The 23,216-nt window shown below is 49.7% G+C and overlaps 1 long non-coding RNA gene across 1 annotated transcript; it reads left to right on the top strand.

The window, feature by feature from the left end:
- On the top strand, positions 1-22,973 carry LOC142472526 (uncharacterized). Its single transcript, XR_012789750.1, has 3 exons — positions 1-157; positions 642-810; positions 21,952-22,973. It is a non-coding gene; the product is annotated as an uncharacterized LOC142472526 (long non-coding RNA).
- The last annotated feature ends 243 nt before the right edge of the window (positions 22,974-23,216 follow it).

The raw sequence follows: 23,216 nt of genomic DNA, 5'->3' as shown, positions 1-23,216 counted from the left end.
AGTTGTAGATGGAAAATGAGGCACAGAGACAGGCGGGGGAATGGTTTTGGGGTGAAGTAGCAAACGGAATAGGACATATGACATTTGGCCGTGGCTGTCTGGCCGCAACCAAGTCCCCGCCAAGGGGACCCTCCACCACCACCGCTTTGACAAGAAGGTAAGTTTTAGGGTAGGGGGATAACTGTAGGGGTTTTAGTGGTTAGGGCAGCGGGATAAGTTTAGGGGTTTTAGGCTCAGGGGTTAAGGTTTTTAGGGTAGGGGGTATCATTAGTATTAGGGGTTTTTAGGGTAAGGTTAGTGACATACCTTAGCGGCGAAGCGCCTGGCGGCGGAGGATCCTTGTGGCGAGTTCACTGGCGGCAAAACGCCGGCTGAGATTTGGCCGTGACCACATGTCCTAAAAAAAGGGTTTTGTTGGAGTTTTAGTTATATTTCTGGGGGCCTGTCTGCCATTGGATAGTGGGGACTGAAATGTGTCTGATGTGTTGTTGAGCTATTCACCAAAGGACAGTGTACAATACCCATCCTCTCTCCCAAGCCCTTTTTCCTGCACCCTGTATAATCCTCGTTCTCTGAATCCCCCTCAATACATTGCAGGACTCTCTCATTTTGCCCCATTAACCGGACCGCGTTAATTTCAGCTATGAGGACCCCCTGCACGCCGAGATACCGACGCAGGTGCTGCCGGCACTACATGATTCTTGACACGGGTCAAAACGAGGCCGCAACGGATGATGTCACATCTTCCTATTGGCTTTAAACTTCCAAATTGTTTGCCCAGCAGGGGATACCAACGAGACATCTTCGGAGGTAAGTACAGCTCAACCCCGTTATAACGCGGTGTTTGGGGTCCAAAGGATTACAACTCGTTATAAGCGCATCGCGTTAGGAAAAAATTTGCGGCCGCCGGAGGGGTAGAGCTGGGATAACTCTCCCAGCTGTCCCAGGCCCGGCGGCACGGCAGCAGCAGCCGGCAGCCGGCAGCTCTCTCCTCTCCCTGCTTCTTCCGGCAGCTTCCGGCTGACAGGGAGAGAGAGGAAAAACAGCGCGAGAGCCAGCATGGTAGGCAGATCTGCATGGAAATTGGGAGCCACACTTGCATCGCGTTATAAGTGGATTTGTGTTGTAACGGATCGCGTTACAACGGGGTTGAGCCGTGTTTCTGGAAGTTGGGGGTCCCCGGGGCTGAAACAAACACGGTCCAACTCCAGAGACCCCCTGCTTCATAGCTAGAAGAAACGGAAAAAAAAACGTAGGTGGAACCACACCGTTAAAGTTGTCCACTGTGATCGATCGCCCGAGGCGGCAGTCATCTTCAAAACGAATCCTAATTGCACCATCTCCTGAACCAAGGCCGTCCTGCCTTTTACAAGCACCACTTCAGGGATCAGTATTACATCAACAGTTGCACCGTCCTGTCACCCAAGCTAGCCCAGAAGCGTGCTAATGACTTTATTATATTGACACGTTTGTTAACCAGCTCAGTTACGTATCCTTTTTAGTCCCTGATGTACGGTACGTGATAAATAGAGATGGGAAGGAATTCACCCAAATCCATTTCCTGGATTTTTTCGCGTTTTCAAACCCAAAAATGTAAAAATCCGCAAACGGATTTGGTCATGTTTTAATCCTCGTGGATTCATCAAAAATCCTGCCATTGGATGCCGTCCGTGGACGGATGTGCAGAATCCGATTCGTGGATTCCGCAATCCGTTGGCGGAATTCGTAAGAACGGGTGGCTGAATCCGCGGATTGGGTTCTACAAATCCGTCCACGGGCGGCGGAATCCGTGGAGCGTATGGGCGATAATAATAAAAAAATCCGCAAGACGAAAAATCGCCCTTTTTGACATTGATGCGCTGAAATCCGTGGACGAAAGGAACCGGCCGATCCAGATTCGCCCATCTGTAGTGGTGAGGGGGTTATGTACAATCTGTCTGGGAAGTGAGGGCAGGTTATATATTTAGACATTTGTTCCAGCGCTGTAGTCCCCAGCTCCTGGAAGTTCAATACCCTGTTAATTTCGGTTCTGTATCCGTGTTGATGAGCGGCTGTGAAGTTCAGTGTCGAAGGTTTTTCATTGATTTCTGCATCGATCGGGGAACGTTTCCTGTTGTTCAAATACCGCAGCATTAACTGCTAAAGGGTTTTTAAAAGCTGATGAGAAACAGGACTAAATCTGACCCAGCATGCTGTGCGTGTATTTAACCGTTTAGAGCAGGAGTGAGCAAACTTTTTAGGCCGAGCCCCCCTTTTAATCCATGAAATTTCTCGGGCCCCCCCGTCTGATCAAAATCACATTAAAAAAAAACCTTTATTAAACGGTATACAATGTAAATACAAATATGTCTAAGGCCGCGCGTATAGTGCCCGCGACGGCGACGCTAACAAAAGTTGTATTTCGCTTTGCGGCGGCGGTGCGGGCGACCTGGCCATTGATTGGTTCAGGGGCTGTCACATGAGGCGACAGCCCCTGAAAAATCAAATATTGCCGGCTTCAAAAAATCGCATCGCCACGTCACACTTACTATAAGCACACACGGCAGCGACAATGCATTTTTCGGATGACGTCGCGTCGCCGGCACTATAAGCGCAGCTTAAATACTTACATACTTCAACAGCTCGCTCTTGCAAAATTAGACTGCGTCCACACTGCCGCTGAGAGCGGTGACATCACCAACTCTCCAAGCATGAGCACAGGGTGTCCTGCATAATTTTGCAAGCACGAGTGGGGAAGTGTTTACACTTTTTTTACCTTAATTCTGTACATTCATAGTATGAGTGATAAAGTGGCAGCCTACCCTTTCATTTGCAGAGGATCGCAGCTAGGCAGGTTGCCAGCGGAGGAGAGCAGCAACACAGCGTTATTGTAGGGCAGACACCGGAGGGAGGGGCGTTTGACATCACAGGGCTCGCGCGTGCTCCTCCCCCGTACCTCCGAATTATGTGACCGCCACCTGCACTATTCTGTTCGGCCGCGCGCGCACATCTTTTTCGCCTGCGCAGCCAGGTTTTGCCGCACGCGCCCCGCCTAAATAATCTTGCGCCGGGGCAACCCCCCTCAGATTGTGCACCGCTGCATTCAATCACCACCAACACACAGACACAATACACACTGCAGTCATATATATACACACATATATATATATATATATATATATACACACACACACACATATATATACATATATATATATATATATATATATATATATATATATATATATATATATACACATATACATACACATATACATACACACACACATATATACACATATACATACATACATACACACACACACACACACATAAATACATATACACACACACATACATATACACATACATACACACACACACACACACACACACATACATACACACACACACACACACACACACACACACACACATACATACATATACACACACATAAATACATATACATATACACACACATACATATACACACACACACACACACACTACCTGGGGGAGGGAGTAACTAAACCTGCTCCGGTCCCCCCATGTGCTGCAGAAAACGGGCGGGTAACAGACAGGAGGAGGAGGGCTTGTCTGTGTGCAGGGAAGGCCCCGCAGCAAGGCCCCGCCCCCTCTGCAGGCAGACACAGCATAGAAGCAGAAGCAGCAGCAGCAGCAGTCTCTGCACGGATCTTCTGGCCCCGCCCCCTCTGACACAGACAGCAGGGAAGCAGCCTGTGTACGGAGCTTCTGGCCGCCCGTGCACAGCTATGCCCGCCCCCAGGTTTCCCCGCACTCAGCCCGCGCCCCCCCTACATAATCTTGCGCCCCCCCAAGGGGGCGCGACCCCCAGTTTGCGCACCGCTGGTTTAGAGCACGGGTTCTCAACTGTAATCCTCAAGCCTCCCCCCAACAGGTCAGGTTTTCAGGATATACCTGCTTCAGCACAGGTGGCTCAAAGACTGAGCCACTGATTGAGCCACCTGTGCTGAAGCAGGGATATCCGGAAAACTTGACCTGTTGGAGGGGTCTTGAGGGTAAAATGGACGTCGTTGGAGTCATTTTTGAATGTGAAACCTCAAAACTTAAGAAATCCACCTAAACATCAAGGTAGATTTCGTTTTCCCAGCGTTTGACTTGTAAAGGGTGTGTACGGAGGGGTTATATTATCCTGGGATAACGACATTGCCCAAATCAATCTTCTTGTTTGGCATGATATAGTGATGCATTTAAAGTGAGCTTTTAAGTGAGAAGATATAGTTAGACTATAGTTTGTCTAGAGGTGACTGGGGACTGCATCCTTCTGCACATGGCAAGAAACCGTGAGCTATTCTGATTACACTATGATTCCTGCTGTTTAGTCAGCGCACACACTTGGCTCAAAACAGCTCCATGCAGCATTACCTACCTCTGGCATAATGAACCTGCTTTTTACCTCCACTTTGTTCTTTCTCATGGCCTCATTGAAATGTTATTCTCTCTATCCACTACAAACGCCTCTCTCCTGGCCCACGCCCAACATCACCATACACCCCGGATTACTCAAAAGCCTCGCACTATCTACTGAATGTTGGTGGAGAACCCTGAAAACCAGCACTCCAACCACCGCACACTCAAATGGCAAACATCATAAAGTTACAACTTGCAAACAACTACTCAAATTTCTACTCATACTATTACTCTCCTTAGCAGGTGATATTGAATCTAACCCAGGCCCTCCCACTTCAACTCTGTCCTACACCTCTGAGAATACCCCCTTCAAATTCTAAAAAGGGCTATCTGTCGCCATATAAATATCCGGAGTCTGCTGCCCAAAACTGGATGAACTAAGGCATGGTGCCTTATGCATAAACCAAAAGCCATCGTTCTTACAGAAACGTGGCTAACCCCTAAAACCCCTGATGCAAATATCGCCATTCAGGGATACTCCATTTCTAGGAGAGATGGGTCAAAGAGAGGAGGAGGGGTGTTATTTTATATTGCAGACACATTACAATTTACACTGTTAAATTGCCCACCAAGCCCACCCTCTTTTGAAATCCTAGTTGGCAGAATCTGCCTTCCCTTTTCTAAGCCCATCTTGCTAGCTGGCATCTACCGCCCCCCTAAAGCCCCTCTACAATCTCTGACTGATATCACCCGGTTTCTTGGCTCCATTTCCTCTCTGAATGAGAAGATTGAGCTGCTAGTACTTGGAGATTTCAACTTCAATTGGCTTGACACTAAAAACCACAAAATCCACACACAAATTAAATCGCTTAACCTATCGCAACTCATTTCCCAACCCACACGGACAAACCTGAAATCGCACAACCATTCCTTGCTTGACTGGATTCTCTCCTCAAATCTCAGCAGAATCCAATCCTCTGGCATCCTTCCTGACATTTTCAGTGGCCATGCAATAGTGTACTGTGTAAGGAAAATTAAACCGCCCCAATCAAGCCCTAAAGTTATCCTCACTAGAACATTCAGAAACTTTAACCCACAACAGTTTCTGGATGACCTTACCAACTGCCCTTGGCACAGAATCGATTTAATTCCTGACCCTGATTCTGCGCTCGACTATTTCCAATCCGAGTTCTTAAAACTCTGCGATACCCATGCTCCACTACGCAAAATAAGGGTATGGGGTGCTCACCTTCCATGGGTTACACCTGACCTTATAGCACTCTACCAGTTCAGGGATGCCTTGTGGAAAAGCCACAAAGTAACTGGCACTACCAAGGATCTCAATCACTACAGATTCCTGCGGAACATGTGCACAAGGCAAACAAGGCATGCAAAAGCACAATATTACTCTGACAATCTCCTCCAGAACACATCAAACCCAGCTAACTTCTGGAAGGTTATAAACAACATATTCCAGCCTTCTAACCATCAACAGCCAAGTAATATCACTAAGGGGGCTATGCACTAAGCTCCGATAAGTCACTTTTAGACCGCAAAGTGCTCTTCGATCGTGATTTTTGGCTCAACCCGATGCACTAAGCAACGCAAACAGGCACTTTGCGGTCTAAAAATGACTTTTTTCAGGGATTTTTTCTAAGTCCAACTTTGCTCGATCGCAGCCCTGTTTGCGTGAAATTCTGCCCTTAAGCGGGATGCACTAAGCAACACAACCTTAGCAAACGCAAAAGTTGCGTTCATCAGAACACGTCAGGTCAGAGTAGACGCAAAGAAATCTGGACTTAGAAAAAATTCTGGCTTTTTATTTTTGCATGCGCAAAACCCATACAGCAGGCCGGCTCCACTCCCGCACTCACCTCCCGCTCCACTCCCGCACTCACCTCCCGCTCCACTCCCGCACTCACCTCCCGCTCCACTCCCTCCCGCTCCACTCACCTCCCTCCCGCTACACACCACTCCCTCCCGCTCCATTCCCTCCCCGGCGGGGGAGCAGGCAGGCTGCCACGTGGCGCATAAGATGGCGGACCCCCTTCCTCCCTCGCGCTTCATTCCCTCCCGCTCCATTCCCTCCCGCTCCATTCCCTCCCGCTCCATTCCCTCCCGCTCCACTCCCTCCCGCTCCATTCCCTCCCGCTCCACTCACCTCACCTCCCGCTCCACTCCCTCCCCGGCGGGGGAACAGGCAGGCTGCCACGCGGCGCGTAAGATGGCGGACCCCCTTCCTCCCTCACGGCGCCGAGTGAGAAGATGGCGGCGGCCGGAAGTACAGGTAGGTGTCGCGTGTGTCGCTCCCCCACCTCCCCCCCACCTGCGGCGCCGCACGGAACTGAGAAAGGGCGCATCACGGGACTGAGACATGTGTGTGTGTGACTTTGTGTGTGTGTGTGTGTCTGTGTGTGTGTGTGTGTGTGACTGTGTGTGACTGAGTGTGTGCGACACTGCCCCCCCTCCTGTCCACTGCCCCCCCTCCTGTCCACTGCCCCCCTCTCCTGTCCACTGCCCCCCCTCTCCTGTCCACTGCCCCCCCTCTCCTGTCCACTGCCCCCCCCCCCTCCTGTCCACTGCCCCCCCTCCTGTCCACTGCCCCCCCCTCCTGTCCACTGCCCCCCCTCCTGTCCACTGCCCCCCCCTCCTGTCCACTGTCCCCCCTCCTGTCCACTGTCCCCCCTCCTGTCCACTGCCCCCCCTCCTGTCCACTGTCCCCCCTCCTGTCCACTGTCCCCCCTCCTGTCCACTGTCCACTGTCCACTGTCCCCCCTCCTGTCCACTGCCCCCCCCTCCTGTCCACTGCCCCCCCTCCTGTCCACTGCCCCCCCTCCTGTCCACTGCCCCCCCTTCCTGTCCACTGCCCCCCCCTTCCTGTCCACTGCCCCCCCTCCTGTCCACTGTCCCCCCCCCTCCTGTCCACTGTCCCCCCCCTCCTGTCCACTGTCCCCCCCCTCCTGTCCACTGTCCCCCCCCCCTCCTGTCCACTGTCCCCCCCCCTCCTGTCCACTGTCCCCCCCCCTCCTGTCCACTGTCCCCCCCCTCCTGTCCACTGTCCCCACCCCTCCTGTCCACTGTCCCACCACTCCTGTCCACTGTCCGTCCCCCCCTCCTGTCCACTGTCCCCCCCTCCTGTCCATTGTCCGTCCCCCCCCTCCTGTCCACTGTCCGTCCCCCCCCTCCTGTCCACTGTCCGTCCCCCCCCTCTGTCTACTGTCCATCCCCCCCTCCTGTCTACTGTCCTTCCCCCCCCTCCTGTCTACTGTCCCCAGCCTCATGTCTACTGTCCCTCCCCCCCTCCTGTCCATTGTTCGTCCCCCCCCTCCTGTCCACTGTTCGTCCCCCCCTCCTGTCCACTGTTCATCCCCCCCTCCTGTCCACTGTTCGTCCCCCCTTCCTGTCCACTGTTCGTCCCCCCCCTCCTGTCCACTGTTCGTCCCCCCCCTCCTGTCCACTGTTCGTCCCTCCCCTCTGGGGAGGAGGGAGAGAGAAGGGAGCGGGAAATTTAACTCACGGGCAACGCCGGGTCTCCCTCCAACTCACCTCTCCCCCTCGGCGCTCCAACTCACCTCTCTCCCTCCCTGCCGGCGCTCCAACTCACCTCCCTCCCCGGCGGGGGAACAGACAGGCTGCCTCGCGGCGCCTAAGATGGCGGCGCCCGGAAGGACCCCCTTCCTCCCTCGCGGCGCCGAGTGAGAAGATGGCGGCGCCCGGAAGTACAGGTAGGTGTCGCGTGTGTTTCGCTCCCCCATTTCCACCCCCCCCCCACTTCCCACCCCCCACTTCTCCCCCCCCCCACTTCTTTCCCCCCCACCTCCCAGAGCACGCTCTCTACGGCTCAACATCCCCAAGGAGCAGGAGGAGGGCGGCAGGGAGTTAATACCTCCTTTGTGCCACCGGGAGTCGGCGGAGGCCACGAGGGGGGAGAGAACCAGTGGCAGCCCAAGGAGCGCGGCATGCTGCCAGGTGAGGAAATGCAGGGGGAGGAATCCATGCCTTTGACGCCCCCCCCCTGCCTTTGACGCCCCCCTGCCTTTGACGCCCCCCCCCCTGCCTTTGACGACCCTCCCCCTGCTTTTGACGACCCTGCCTTTGACGGCCCCCCCCCCTGCCTTTGACGCCCCCATCCCTGCCTTTGACGCCCCCCTGCCTTTGACGCCCTCCCCTGCCTCCGGGTATACACACACACACCTCTCCTCCTCCTCATCACACTCCCCTCCCCGGCGCTCACTCCCCCTGCCTTTCACGCCCCACCTCCGGCCAACGCCGAGTATACACACACACACACTGACTGACACACGTACTGACGCACGCACACAAGCCCTGGCAGCGACACGCACACAACCCCTGACAGCCACATGCACACACACCCTGACGCACGCACACACACTGACTGACACACACACTTACTGACACACGCACGCACACTGACTGACGCACACACACACACGCACACTAACTGACGCGCACACACACACACACTGACTGACACACACACACTGACTGACGCGCACACACACACACACACTGACTGACACACACACTGACTGACACACACACACTGACTGACACACACACACACACACACTGACGGACACACACACACACACACTGACTGACAGACTCACTGACGCGTGCGCGCACACACACACTGCATGAAGCTGTAAAGGAGGGAGGGGGAGACTGGATTGATGTGAATGGGGGACAAACAGAGAGAGGGGGGAAGAGAGAGAGAGGAGCGGGAACATTACATCCCGGGCCACACCGGGTCTCTCAGCTAGTCTACTATAGTATTAAAACACACATAACAATAAACAATAATTCATTACCGTAGCGGCTATCCGCTATGGTAATGAAGCAGCATTAATTAATTTATTTATTTATTATTTATTTATTTATAAAATGTTTTACCAGGAAGTAATACATTGAGAGTTACCTCTCGTTTTCAAGTATGTCCTGGGCTCAGAGTAAAACAAATAATACATGGTTACAAATACAGTTACATAAATGAACAGGGTATACATTATATACAAGACATTGCGTGCACAGTTAAAGAAAATATATATTATGGGCGTATGAAACAGTTACAGACCAGATTGAAATGTGAGACAGCCTTAGATTTGAAAGAAGTTAAACTGGTGGTGGATGTGAGAGTTTTTGGTAGGTTGTTCCAGTTTTGGGGTGCACGGTAGGAGAAGGAGGAACGTCCGAATACTTTGTTGGGCCTTGGGACCATGAACAGTCTTTTGGAGTCTGATCTCAGGTGATACTTGCTGCATGTGGTAGGGGTGAGGAGCTTGTTCAGGTAGCTGGGTAGCTTGCCCATGAAGAATTTAAAGGCAAGACAGGAAAGGTGAACTTTGCGCCTAGACTCTAGTGTTGACCAGTCTAGTTCTTTGAGCATATCGCAGTGATGTGTGTTGTAGTTGCATTGGAGAACAAAACGACAAATTGAATTGTAGAGGGTGTCAAGTTTGCGAGCCGTATACTATGTCTCCATAGTCAATAATTGGCATTAGCATCTGCTGTGCGATTCGCTTTCTGACCAGGAGACTTAGGGAGGATTTGTTCCTGTAAAGTGCCCCTAGTTTGGCATAGGTCTTGGTTGTCAGGATATCAATGTGCATCCCGAATGTTAAGTGGGAGTCAAACCATAAGCCCAGGTATTTAAAACTAGTAACAGGGGTTAGGGTGGTGTTAGCGTTGGTTATAATCAGGAGCTCAGTCACTGGAAGCTTTAAAAATTTAGTCTTGGTCCTGAATACCATTGTTACAGTCTTGTCAGTGTTTAAAAACAGTTTGTTTTGGGAAATCCAGTTTTCGAGTCTCAAAAAGTCAGACTGAAGTTTGTGTTGAAGGTTAGAGAGGCTATGGCTGTGTGCATATAAGATTGTGTCGTCTGCATACATGTGTATTGAGGCTTCCTTACAAGCTGTGGGAAGATCATTAATGAACACTGAGAAGAGTAGGGGCCCCAGAACAGAGCCTTGCGGGACACCACAGGTGATATCCAGGGGGTTGGAGTTAGAGCCTGAGATGGACACATGTTGGGATCTTCCTGATAGGTAGGACTGAAACCAGTTTAAAGCAAGCTTCCCTATTCCAGAGCTCTGGAGTTTGATGAGCAGGATAGCATGATCAACTGTGTCAAAAGCCTTTGCAAAATCTAGGAATACTGCACCAGTGAGTTGTCCCCGTTCCATTCCACACTGGATTTCATTGCAAACTTTTAGCAGGGTAGTTACGGTGGAGTGTTTGGGATGAAACCCAGATTGGAATTGGCTAGGGAAATTTGTCTTGGTATAGAAATCGCTTAATTGGGAGTGGACACATTTTTCCATGACTTTGGATAGAATTGGGAGAAGTGAGATTGGCCTGTAGTTTGAGACAGTGTTTTTGTCCCCACTTTTGCAGATTGGGACAACTCTGGCAGTTTTCCAGGTCTTAGGGATATGGCCTGCAGACAGGATAGAGTTGACTATGGACGCAATTGGTTTGGCAATGGCTGGGGCACCAAGTCGTAGGAACCTAGATTGTAGTAAGTCAGGTCCACATTGGCTGCTTAGTTTTAGTATGAGGAGCGCTTGTATAATCTCCTCTTCGGATACTGGGCCAAATTGAAAATTGTGGGCAGTGTTGGGAGGGGGTGGGACTATAGGGGTACTCCCAGGATGAGATTCAGGTTTGTGGTTTGGGCTGCATTTTGCTAATAAGTTAGTGGCGCACCCCACAAAGTAATCATTGAATGCATTTGCAATGTCAGTGGGGTCTGTCAGAGTAATATCCCCCTTAGTGATATTACTTGGTTGTTGTTGGTTAGGAGGCTGGAATATATTGTTGATAACCTTCCAGAAGTTAGCTGGGTTTGTTGTATTTTGGTGGAGATTGTCAGAGTAATATTGTGCTTTTGCGTGCCTTGTTTGCCTTGTGCACATGTTCCGCAGGCATCTGTAGTGATTGAGATCCTTGGTAGTGCCAGTTACTTTGTAGCTTTTCCACAAGGTATCCCTGAGCTGGTAGAGTGCAATAAGGTCAGTTGTAACCCATGGAAGGTGGGCCCCCCGTACCCTTATTTTGCGTAGTGGAGCATGGGTATCGCAGAGTTTTAAGAACTCTGATTGGAAATAGTCAAGCGCAGAATCAGGGTCGGGAATTAAATCGATTCTGTGCCATGGGCAGTTGGTAAGGTCATCCAGAAACTGTTGTGGGTTAAAGTTTTTAAATGTTCTAGTGAGGAGAACTTTAGGGCTTGATTGGGGCGTTTTAATTTTACTTACACAGTACACTATTGCATGGTCACTGAAAATGTCAGGAAGGATGCCAGAGGATTGGATTCTGCTGGGGTTTGAGGAGAGAATCCAGTCTAGCAAGGAATGGTTATGCGATTTCAGGTTTATCCGTGTGGGTTGGGAAATGAGTTGCGATAGGTTAAGTGACTTCAGTTGTATCTGGATTTTGTGGTTTTTAGGGTCAAGCCAATTGAAGTTGAAATCTCCAAGAACTAGCAGCTCACTCTTCTCATTCAGAGAGGAAATGGAGCCAAGAAATTCGGTGATATCAGTCAGGGATTGTAGACGGACTTTAGGGGGGCGGTAGATGCCAGAAAGCAAGATGGGCTTAGAAAAGGGGAGGCAGATTTTGCCAACTAGAATTTCAAAAGAGGGTGGGCTTGGGGGGCAATTTAACATTGTAAATTGTAAGGTGTCTGCAATATAAAATAACACCCCTCCTCCTCTCTTTGACCTATCTCTCCTAAAAATGGAGTATCCCTGAATGGCGATATTTGCATCAGGGGTTTTAGGAGATAGCCATGTTTCTGTAAGAATGATGGCTTTGGGTTTATGCATAAGGCACCATGCCCTTAGTTCGTCCAGTTTGGGCAGCAGACTCCGGATATTTATATGGGCGACAGATAGCCCTTTTTTTAATGTATTTTAAATAATAGTGTGCGGGAGCAGGGGGTCCCCTGAGCTGAACCGCATTGATTTCTGCCTCAGAGACCCCCTGCTTTCCGAGTTACAGGCCCCGGTATGGGGTATCGGGTGCCAGTGCCGCCGCCATCTTTATAGCGTCCAAGACGCGACGTGGGGTCTATAAAGATGGCGTCCGCACTGGCACCAATGCCCCAAACCGGGGCCTGTAACTCGGGAAGCAGGGGGTCTCTGAGGCAGAAATCAATGCGGTTCAGCTCAGGGGACCCCCTGCTCCCGCACACTATTAATAAAAATACATTAATGCAGCTTCATTACCTTAGCGGATAGCCGCTAAGGCAATGAAGAGGTTAAGGCACATTAACATGTTTATTGGGGACAATTGCCCCCAATAAACAACACACATCCCCCCCGCCCCCTAACACATACAGTACTGTAATGGGCAAAATTACTATTATCCACATATGGATAATAATGCATTTGCCCATTTTAAATACATATAAATTACAATAAATACAGTCAAAACATTTAACACTTAAGTTTTACAGGCACCCACGATGAAGGCCGTCTTCATCCTCATCTTCATTCTGCCCATGCACCTACGGTGCTGCAAAACATGCACAACAATTACAATAGCCAATGTAATGTCCCCTAACCCCTTAATCACATTAGCGGTTATTAACCGCTACAGTCATTAAGGGGTTAACCCACCCTCACCCACCACTCGGGAGGCCTACATACCCTCCCACTCTAACCCCCCACCCCGTGAGGCCTAACCACCCTCACCCACTACCCACAAGGGAGGCCTACCCACATACCCTAGGGGCCAATACACCCCCCCATCCCCCCCAACAGGTACAGTACAATAATGTGACAAATAACTATTATCCAGATATGGATCATATATTATTTGCCCATTATGAAACACATAAAATATCCACAAATCAAAACATGAATTTTTAATCTTAAAACCACCACATTGCATGTTAAAATAAATACAGCAGCCATTGCAAATCTAAAAAACCCAAAATGCAGCTACACAAATGTCTATGAAATGTCACACAATTGCATTGTGTGTACATGATGCAATTAATCAGTGCATCATATAACACTATGCAAAATATATGTAACAATAAAATACACTATGAACAATGTCCCCTAGCCACCAATGCCATCCTGAAAATCAATTAGAAACTAACCAACATCAATACAATTAGCATCAGTCAATTAATCCATTTAATTAAACAATTAAAATACAATACAAATCAATTATACAATTCCCTATTCAATTGCTAAAGCCAAACCATTGCCAAAACAATTCTAATTTAAAGTAACCACCATCATTCTAATCTTACTACCATAAAGAAGCCTTTAGCTTAATACAAATTACATTATTCACAGCAATGACAAAATAAAGATGCTAAATACATTATCCATACATGAAAAGAACCTAAACATGAGCCAAACAATCACTTATTATCCCTGTGTGTCTATCCATACAGATAGATAAACATAACATACAGGAGCAATAATACAGCATCAAATACAATGCATTTACATACAAAATTCACATACAATACACCCATTCATTGTCCGTGAATGTATTATATACATAGATACATTAACGGGCATTAAATGGGAGTGAAAAAATAAAAGACATGCATGAAAAATCATAAAAACCTGTAAAAGTAAAAATAATAAACTGTTCTTTTCTTTACTCACCATTAGATGTCCACTCTCCGAAATCCAAGCGAGCCGGAAGCACAGGAACCAATCCACAGGTAAGCCATAAAATAAAAAACCATAACAAATCCACGTCTGTGTCTTCTTTCTTCTTTGGGGTCTTTAGGGGTCTTCTTCCATCTTCTTCCGGCTTCGTCCGTCTTCTTAGGCCACGCCCTTCTTCTCTTCTTAGGAGGGGAGATGTTCCCTCCTCGGCGACTAGCTTCAAAATGAGACGACATAGGCTTTTATAAGCCTATGACGTCACATTTTGGTCAAATGTTTCCCACGGTCCTGATTGGGCCGTGAAAAACATGTGATTTGGCCGATGGATAAAAAAATGATGACGTCATTTAAAGGCAATGAAAGCACAGCCAATCAGAATGGCTTTGCTTCAATTGCCTTTAAGATGACGTCATTAAAAGAAACATGGCCGGTCTCACATGGTACCGTAGCCAATCAGAGCGTGGGAACTCCATCCCATCTCTGATTGGCTCTAGTAGACCATGTGACAGAGGCTTGGGGGAGAACGGATGTGACGTCTTTGAAAGCCTGTCACATGGTACTAGAGCCAATCAGAGTTGGGATGTATTTCCCACGCTCTGATTGGCTACCGTACCATGTGAGACCGGCCATGTTTCTTTTAGTGACGTCATCTTAAATGCAATTGAAGCAAAGCCATTCTGATTGGCTGTGCTTTCATTGCCTTTAAATGACGTCATCATTTTTTTTCCATCGGCCAAATCACATGTTTTTCACGGCCCAATCAGGACCGTGGGAAACATTTGACCAAAATGTGACGTCATAGGCCTATAAAAGCCTATGTCGTCTCATTTTGAAGCTAGTCGCCGAGGAGGGAACATCTCCCCTCCTAAGAAGAGAAGAAGGGCGTGGCCTAAGAAGACGGACGAAGCCGGAAGAAGATGGAAGAAGACCCCTAAAGACCCCAAAGAAGAAAGAAGACACAGACGTGGATTTGTTATGGTTTTTTATTTTATGGCTTACCTGTGGATTGGTTCCTGTGCTTCCGGCTCGCTTGGATTTCGGAGAGTGGACATCTAATGGTGAGTAAAGAAAAGAAAAGTTTATTATTTTTTACTTTTATAGGTTTTTATGATTTTTCATGCATGTCTTTTATTTTTTCACTCCCATTTAATGCCCGTTAATGTATCTATGTATATAATACATTCACGGACAATGAATGGGTGTATTGTATGTGAATTTTGTATGTAAATGCATTGTATTTGATGCTGTATTATTGCCCCTGTATGTTATGTTTATCTATCTGTATGGATAGACACACAGGGATAATAAGTGATTGTTTGGCTCATGTTTAGGTTCTTTTCATGTATGGATAATGTATTTAGCAGCTTTATTTTGTCATTGTTGTGAATAATGTAATTTGTATTAAGCTAAAGGCTTCTTTATGGTAGTAAGATTAGAATGATGGTGGTTACTTTAAATTAGAATTGTTTTGGCAATGGTTTGGCTTTAGCAATTGAATAGGGAATTGTATAATTGATTTGTATTGTATTTTAATTGTTTGAGGAAATGGATTAATTGACTGATGCTAATTGTATTGATGTTGGTTAGTTTCTAATTGATTTTCAGGATGGCATTGGTGGTTAGGGGACATTGTTGATAGTATATTTTATTGTTACATATATTTTGCATAGTGTTATATGATGCACTGATTAATTGCATCATATACACACAATGCAATTGTGTGACATTTCATAGACATTTGCTTAGCTGCAGTTTGTTTTTTTTATATTTGCAATGGCTGCTGTATTTATTTTAACATGCAATGTGGTGGTTTTAAGATTAAAAATTCATATTTTGATTTGTGGATCTTTTATGTGTTTCATAATGGGCAAATAATATATGATCCATATCTGGATAATAGTTATTTGGTACATTATTGTACTGTAGCTGTTGGGGGGTGGGTGGGGTGTATTGGCCCCAAGGGTATGTGGGTAGGCCTCCCTTGTGGGTAGTGGGTGAGGGTGGTTAGGCCTCACGGGGTGGGGGGTTAGAGTGGGAGGGTATGTAGGCCTCCCGAGGGGTGGGTGAGGGTGGTTTAACCCCTTAATGACTGTAGCGGTTAATAACCACTATGGTGATTAAGGGGTTAGGGGACATTACATTGGCTATTGTAATTGTTGTGCATGTTTTGCAGCACCGTAGGGGCATGGGCAGAATGAAGATGAGGATGAAGACGGCCTTCATCGTGGGTGCCTGTAAAACGTAAGTGTTAAATGTTTTGACTGTATTTATTGTAATTTATATGTATTTAAAATGGGCAAATGCATTATTATCCATATTTGAATAATAGTAATTTTGGCCAATACTGTATAGTATGTGTTAGGGGGTGTATTTAGTTAGAATGGTTGTTTTTTATTTTTGGAGGTGCAACATTGGTAACGCAGACCCGCGGGTACCCCCGGACTCCCGCAGGGACCCCCGCACTCCCGCGGGGACCCCCGCTTTGTGAGCCGGGGACCCCCGGACCCCTGCGGGGTCAGCCGGTTACACCCGCCGGCCTGCTGTATGGGTTTTGCGCATGCAAAAATAAAAAGCCAGAATTTTTTCTAAGTCCAGATTTCTTTGCGTCTACTCTGACCTGACGTGTTCTGATGAACGCAACTTTCGCGTTTGCTAAGGTTGCGTTGCTTAGTGCATCCCGCTTAAGGGCAGAATTTCACTCAGGGCTGCGATCGAGCAAAGTTGGACTTAGAAAAAATCCCTGAAAAAAGTCATTTTTAGACCGCAAAGTGCTTGTTTGCGTTGCTTAGTGCATCGGGTTGAGCCAAAAATCACGATCGAAGAGCACTTTGTGGTCTAAAAGTGACTTATCGGAGCTTAGTGCATGACCCCCTAAATTTTTAAAGCTTCCTGCGACTGAGCTCCAGATTAGAACCAACACTAACACCACCCTAACCCCTGCTACTAGTTTCAAATACCTGGGCTTATGGTTTGACTCCCACTTAACATTTGGGATGCACATTGATACCCTGACAACCAAGACCTATGCCAAACTAGGGGTACTTTACAGGAACAAATCCTCCCTAAGTCTCCTGGTCAGAAAACGTATCGCACAGCAGATGCTAATGCCAATTATTGACTATGGAGACATAGTATATGGCACGGCACCTCAAACCCACCTTAGCAAACTTGACACCCTCTACAATTCAATTTGTCGTTTTGTTCTCCAATGCAAGTACAACACACATCACTGCGAAATGCTCAAAGAACTAGATTGGTCATCACTAGAGTCTAGGCGCAAAGTTCACCTTTCCTGTCTTGCCTTCAAATTCTTTATGGACAAGCTACCCAGCTATCTGAACAAGCTCCTCACCCCTACCACATGCAGCACTTATCTGAGATTAGACTCCAAAAGACTGTTCATGGTCCCAAGGCTCAACAAAGTATCCGGCCGCTCCTCCTTCTCCTTCCGTGCACCCCAAAACTGGAACAACCTACCAAAGACTCACATCCACCACCAGTCTAAGTTCTTTCAAATCTAAGGCTGTCACACATTTTAATCTGGTCTGTAACTGTTACACACGCCTATAATATATATTACCTGTAACTGTTACATACGCCTATAATATATATTATCTTTAATTGTGCACACAATTTCTCGTATATAATGTATTCCCTGCTCATTTATGTAACTGTATTTGTAAACATGTATTTGTCATCACAACTCTGTGCCCAGGACATACTTGAAAACGAGCGGTAACTCTCAATGTGTTACTTCTTGGTAAAGTATTTTTTATAAATAAATAAAACAGATTAGATGCCGGTTGGGTTACCTTTTAGTGGCCAACATCAGAGATAAAATTATACTGTGCAGCACTTTTGAAACCTCATCAGCTTCTTCTCCAAGAAGACAAAACTTTAATGTTGGTCCGCTAAAGGTACTTGGGGTAAATGAATTTGACAGAGCCGGTTAATCGGAGCTGGTTGACTAACGTAGTAAAAGTTGGGGGTGAAAGGTTAGTGGGACTGGTCTTTGAAGTGGGTGAAGCTGCGCAGTTTGCTTCGCGACCTCAGCCAAGTCGCTTCAGTGCTGGAGGCGCAAAAGAGAGTAGTTTTTTTGACTGAGTGAGTAGTCCATGCATAGAGCTGCATTCCAGCGGTGGTGGCTAATGCAGCAAAGGGATTCTAATTTCTAAAAAAACAGGTTATAGTGAGTAAAAAAGTGACAGAAACCCTCCGCGTACAGTGTACAGCAATTACAAATATCACTTGTGAGCACATTCACATGTCTGCAACCCTGCCTTTCCCCATTATCTCTTAGCATACAGCGCTTCCACTACAGCCAGGGATTCTGGGTAATGACATGCAAATGAGCAATCACAGTGAGTCACTCTTTACTTCTTAACCATTTTAACATGGGCCCCCTATAAGCTTATACCTGCGGTATATTATTATATATATTATTATGAATACATTATCTTACTATATATTTCTGAAAGTGTTCTATGTGTCCGTGTCTGTATGTGTCTCCCTGTGTCCCTCCCTGTGTCCCTAGCGGCAATCTCATTGGACCTTGGGCCAGGCCAATGAGATTGCTCCCTTGGGCTGCCCGCCCCCGCACACCTCTCATTGGCCTGAGGCGCAGTGACGGGCCAACACACACACACACACACACACACACACACACACACACACACACACACACACACACACACACACACACACACACCCCCGATGCTCCACTCACCCCCCCCCCTCCCCGATGCTCCACTCACCTCCCCCCCATGCTCCACTCACCTCCCCCCTCCCTCCCCGATGCTCCACTCACCTCCCCCCCATGCTCCACTCACCTCCCCCCGATGCTCCACTCACCTCCCCCCCCCCTCCCCGATGCTCCACTCACCTTCCCCCTCCCTCCCCGATGCTCCACTCACCTCCCCCCCCCTCCCCGATGCTCCACTCACCTCCCCCCGATGCTCCACTCACCTTCCCCCCCCTCCCTCCCCGATGCTCCACTCACCTCCCCCCCATCCCTCCCCGATGCTCCATTCACCTTCCCCCCCTCCCTCCCCGATGCTCCACTCACCTTCCCCCTCCCTCCCCGATGCTCCACTCACCTTCCCCCCTCCCTCCCTCCCCGATGCTCCACTCACCTTCCCCCCTCCCTCCCCGATGCTCCACTCACCTCCCCCCGATGCTACACTCACCTCCCTCCCCGATGCTCCACTCACCTCCCCCTGATGCTCCACTCACCTCCCCCCGATGCTCCACTCACCTCCCCCCCGATGCTCCACTCACCCCCCCCCCGATGCTCCACTCACCTCCCCCCCTGATGCTCCACTCACCCCCCCCGATGCTCCACGCACTTCCCCCCCGATGCTCCACTCATATCCCCCTGATGCTCCACTCACCTCCCCCCCGATGCTCCACTAACCTCCCCCCCGATGCTCCACTCACCTCCCCCCGATGCTCCACTCACCTCCCCCCCGATGCTCCACTCCCCTCCCCCCCGCTCCCCTTTCTCCCCTCCCCCCCGCTCCCCTTTCTCCCCTCCCCCCCGGTCCCCTTTCTCCCCTCCCCCCCGCTCCCCTTTCTCCCCACCCCCCCGCTCCCCTTTCTCCCCACCCCCCCCCGCTCCCCTTTCTCCCCTCCCCCCCCGCTCCCCTTTCTCCCCTCCCCCCCGCTCCCCTTTCTCCCCTCCCCCCCGCTCCCCTTTCTCCCCTCCCCCCGCTCCACTTTCTCCCCTCCCCCCCACTCCCCTTTCTCCCCTCCCCCCGCTCCCTTTTCTCCCCTCCCCCCGCTCCCCTTTCTCCCCTCCTCCCGCTCCCCTTTCTCCCCTCCCCCCGCTCCCTTTTCTCCCCTCCCCCCAACTCCCCTTTCTCCCCTCCCCCCGCTCCCCTTTCTCCCCTCCCCCCCCCACTCCCCTTTCTCCCCTCCCCCCCGCTCCCCTTTCTCCCCTCCCCCCCCGCTCCCCTTTCTCCCCCCCCCCGCTCCCCTTTCTCCCCTCCCCCCCCGCTCCCCTTTCTCCCCCCCCCCGCTCCCCTTTCTCCCCTCCCCCCCGCTCCCCTTTCTCCCCTCCCCCCCGCTCCCCTTTCTCCCCTCCCCCCCGCTCCCCTTTCTCCCCTCCCCCTTCTCCCCTCCTCCCCTTTCCCTCCCCCCTCCTCCCCTTTCCCTCCCCCCTCCTCCCCTTTCCCTCCCCCCTCCCCTTTCCCTCCCCCCTCCTCCCCTTTCCCTCCCCCTCCTCCCCTCCCACCCCCTTCCCCCCTCCCATCCCCTTCCCCCCTCCCACACCCTTCCCCTCTCCCACACCCTTCCCCTCTCCCACACCCTTCCCCTCTCCCACAACCTTCCCCCCTCCCACACCCTACCCCCTTCCCCCCCTCCCACCCCCTTCCCCCCTCTCCCACACCCTTACCCCCCTCCCACCCCCTTCCCACCAATCTTCGCCTTCCTGCCCGCCTCTGCTTTCGCGCCCACCCGCCTCTGCCTTTCACCCGCCCTTACTCCGCCCGCCTCTGCCTTTCACCCACCGCCTCACAGCCGCTGCATGCACTCAACAGACTCCCGCCACACTCGACACATACCTGCCGCCACACACACCTGCTGCCTCCCGCCCCTACGCACCGACATCACTGACCCACCGCCTCACACCCTAGCAGGACCCCCACTCACAGAGAGCACTCACAACCCACGCGACACCTGCCGCCTCACACCCTAGCAGGACCCCACTCACAGACAGCACTCACAACCCATGTGCCACCCGCCGCCTCACACCCTAGCAGGACCCCCACTCACAGACAGCACTCACAACCCACGCGCCACCTGCCGCCTCACACCCTAGCAGGACCCCCACTCACAGACAGCACTCACAACCCACGCGCCACCTGCCGCCTCACACCCTAGCAGGACCCCCACTCACAAACAGCACTCACAACCCACGCGCCACCTGCCGCCTCACACCCTAGCAGGACCCCCACTCACCAACAGCACTCACAACCCACGCGCCACCTGCCGCCTCACACCCTAGCAGGACCCCCACTCACAGACAGCACTCACAACCCACGCACCACCTGCCGCCTCACACCCTAGCAGGACCCCCACTCACAGACAGCACTCACAACCCACGCGCCACCTGCCGCCTCACACCCTAGCAGGACACACGCCTCACATTTTTACATCTGTTATGTCACCAAAATATACATTGTACTGTGGTGTGGTTACAATAAACCATTTTTATACAACATCGTATTACATTTTCTTCCATCTTTCTTTTCAATATTATTATCCAACCTTTACAACAAACAGTCACCTATTGTTCCACCATTTATAAATAATACTACCTATTACGCATTTACATACCGGGCAACGCCGGGTCTCTCAGCTAGTATATATATATATATATATATATCCAAAAAATAAATAGATGATACCGTTCTGTGGCTAACGAAATGCTTTTATTTGTGCGAGCTTTCGAGATACACTGATCTCTTCTTCCGGCGATGTTACAATGAATGTAACATCGCCGGAAGAAGAGATCAGTGTATCTCGAAAGCTCGCACAAATAAAAGCATTTCGTTAGCCACAGAACGGTATCATCTATTTATTTTTTGATTATTGAAGCTCGGCTAACACGGTACTGATACCTCTACATATATATATATATATATATATATATATATATATATATATATATATATATATATATATATATATATATATATATATATTATAACTACTGTGTCCCCTTGTCCTGCACTCCCCAGATACACAGTACAGCTACTTTTGGGTCTCCTCCGGTTAGAGTGCCCGAGAGAGTCCGGACCGGGGTGATGGGGGCGCCAGCAGTGGAAACTTCGTCAGCCGCCCTCCTCCTGCATACAGCAATACAGCTTGGTATTGGCACCACGATATTACTTATTCATTTTGTTTCTAACAGGAAGAATCGGTTTACCGCAGCGAATCAAAACCCCTGGCTCCGGCAGAACTCCCTCATCACATTCCAAGTTGGGGAGAGCAGTCGGATTTCTCACCGAGCAAAAGTTCACCGCGGCAGACAAAACAAGCAGCCTCACAGACTGGCTGGAGGTCTGACAATTACCTGATAGAAGGAGAAGAAAGAGAAATATAAGAGCAGCTTCTTAAATGAATGGAAAATTCTCTTGCCGGGCTTCCTTTCACCATACTAATTTCATTTGTTACTGCTCAGTTTCCCAAGATAGGAAAATTAATAGCTGCCAAGAGTAATAAAACTGGCAGGGATATATATATATATTTTTTTTCTTCAATGAGAAGACGGATGGAAATCGGAGACTTGGGCAAAATTTGGAAGCAGTGTTCGGTCAAAGCAAGAACACCTCCTTGACCCTGGGCAGACGCAGTTACCAGAACACCCTCCTACTGTCAATAATAATAATAATAGCGTGTTCTTGTACAGCGCTGCTAGTTTTACACAGCATTTTACAGAGACATTTTGCAGGCACAGGTCCCTGTCCCGTGGAGCTTACAATCTATGTTTTTGGTGCCTGAGGCACAGGGAGTTAAAGTGACTTGCTCGAGGTCACAAGGAGCCGACACCAGGATTTGAACCAGGCTCCCGTGCTCGGTACCAGTCAGTGTCTTTACTCACTGAGCCGCTCCTCCCATATTCTTACTTACCAATTAGATTGTAAGCTCTCCGGGGCAGGGACTCCTTTTCCCTAATGTTACTCTTATGTCTGAGGCACTTATTCTCATGAAGTGTTATGCTATTATGTCCCGTGTATTACGGCTGTGACGTGCTGTGTACATGGGTAGCGCTATACAAATAAAGATATACGCACATCTACTATATATTTCTGAAAGCACTGTATGTCTGCGTCCCTAGCGGCAATCTCATTGGTCCCTTGGCCCGCCCGCCCCCGCACACCTCTCATTGGCCTGAGGCAGAGTGACGGGCAAAAAAAACACACACACCACCCCGCCCCCTCACACACACACACCCCCCCTCACACACACACACACCCCCCCTCACACACACACACCCTCACTCTCCCCCGTCAGTTGGACCGCAGCTCACCTTCCACACACCCCCCCCTCTTCTCCCGGTGCCCCTCACTCTCTCCCCCGGTGCCCCTCACTCTCTCCCCCCACCTCACCCAAATCCCCACGCTCCGCAACATCCCCAGCCGCACCATCACCCTCACCGTGCGCCGCGGCCCTCCT

This window comes from Ascaphus truei, chromosome 22 (genome assembly GCF_040206685.1).
Source record: "Ascaphus truei isolate aAscTru1 chromosome 22, aAscTru1.hap1, whole genome shotgun sequence".
Taxonomy (NCBI): domain Eukaryota; kingdom Metazoa; phylum Chordata; class Amphibia; order Anura; family Ascaphidae; genus Ascaphus; species Ascaphus truei.
This window is presented reverse-complemented; position numbering and strand designations above follow the sequence as displayed.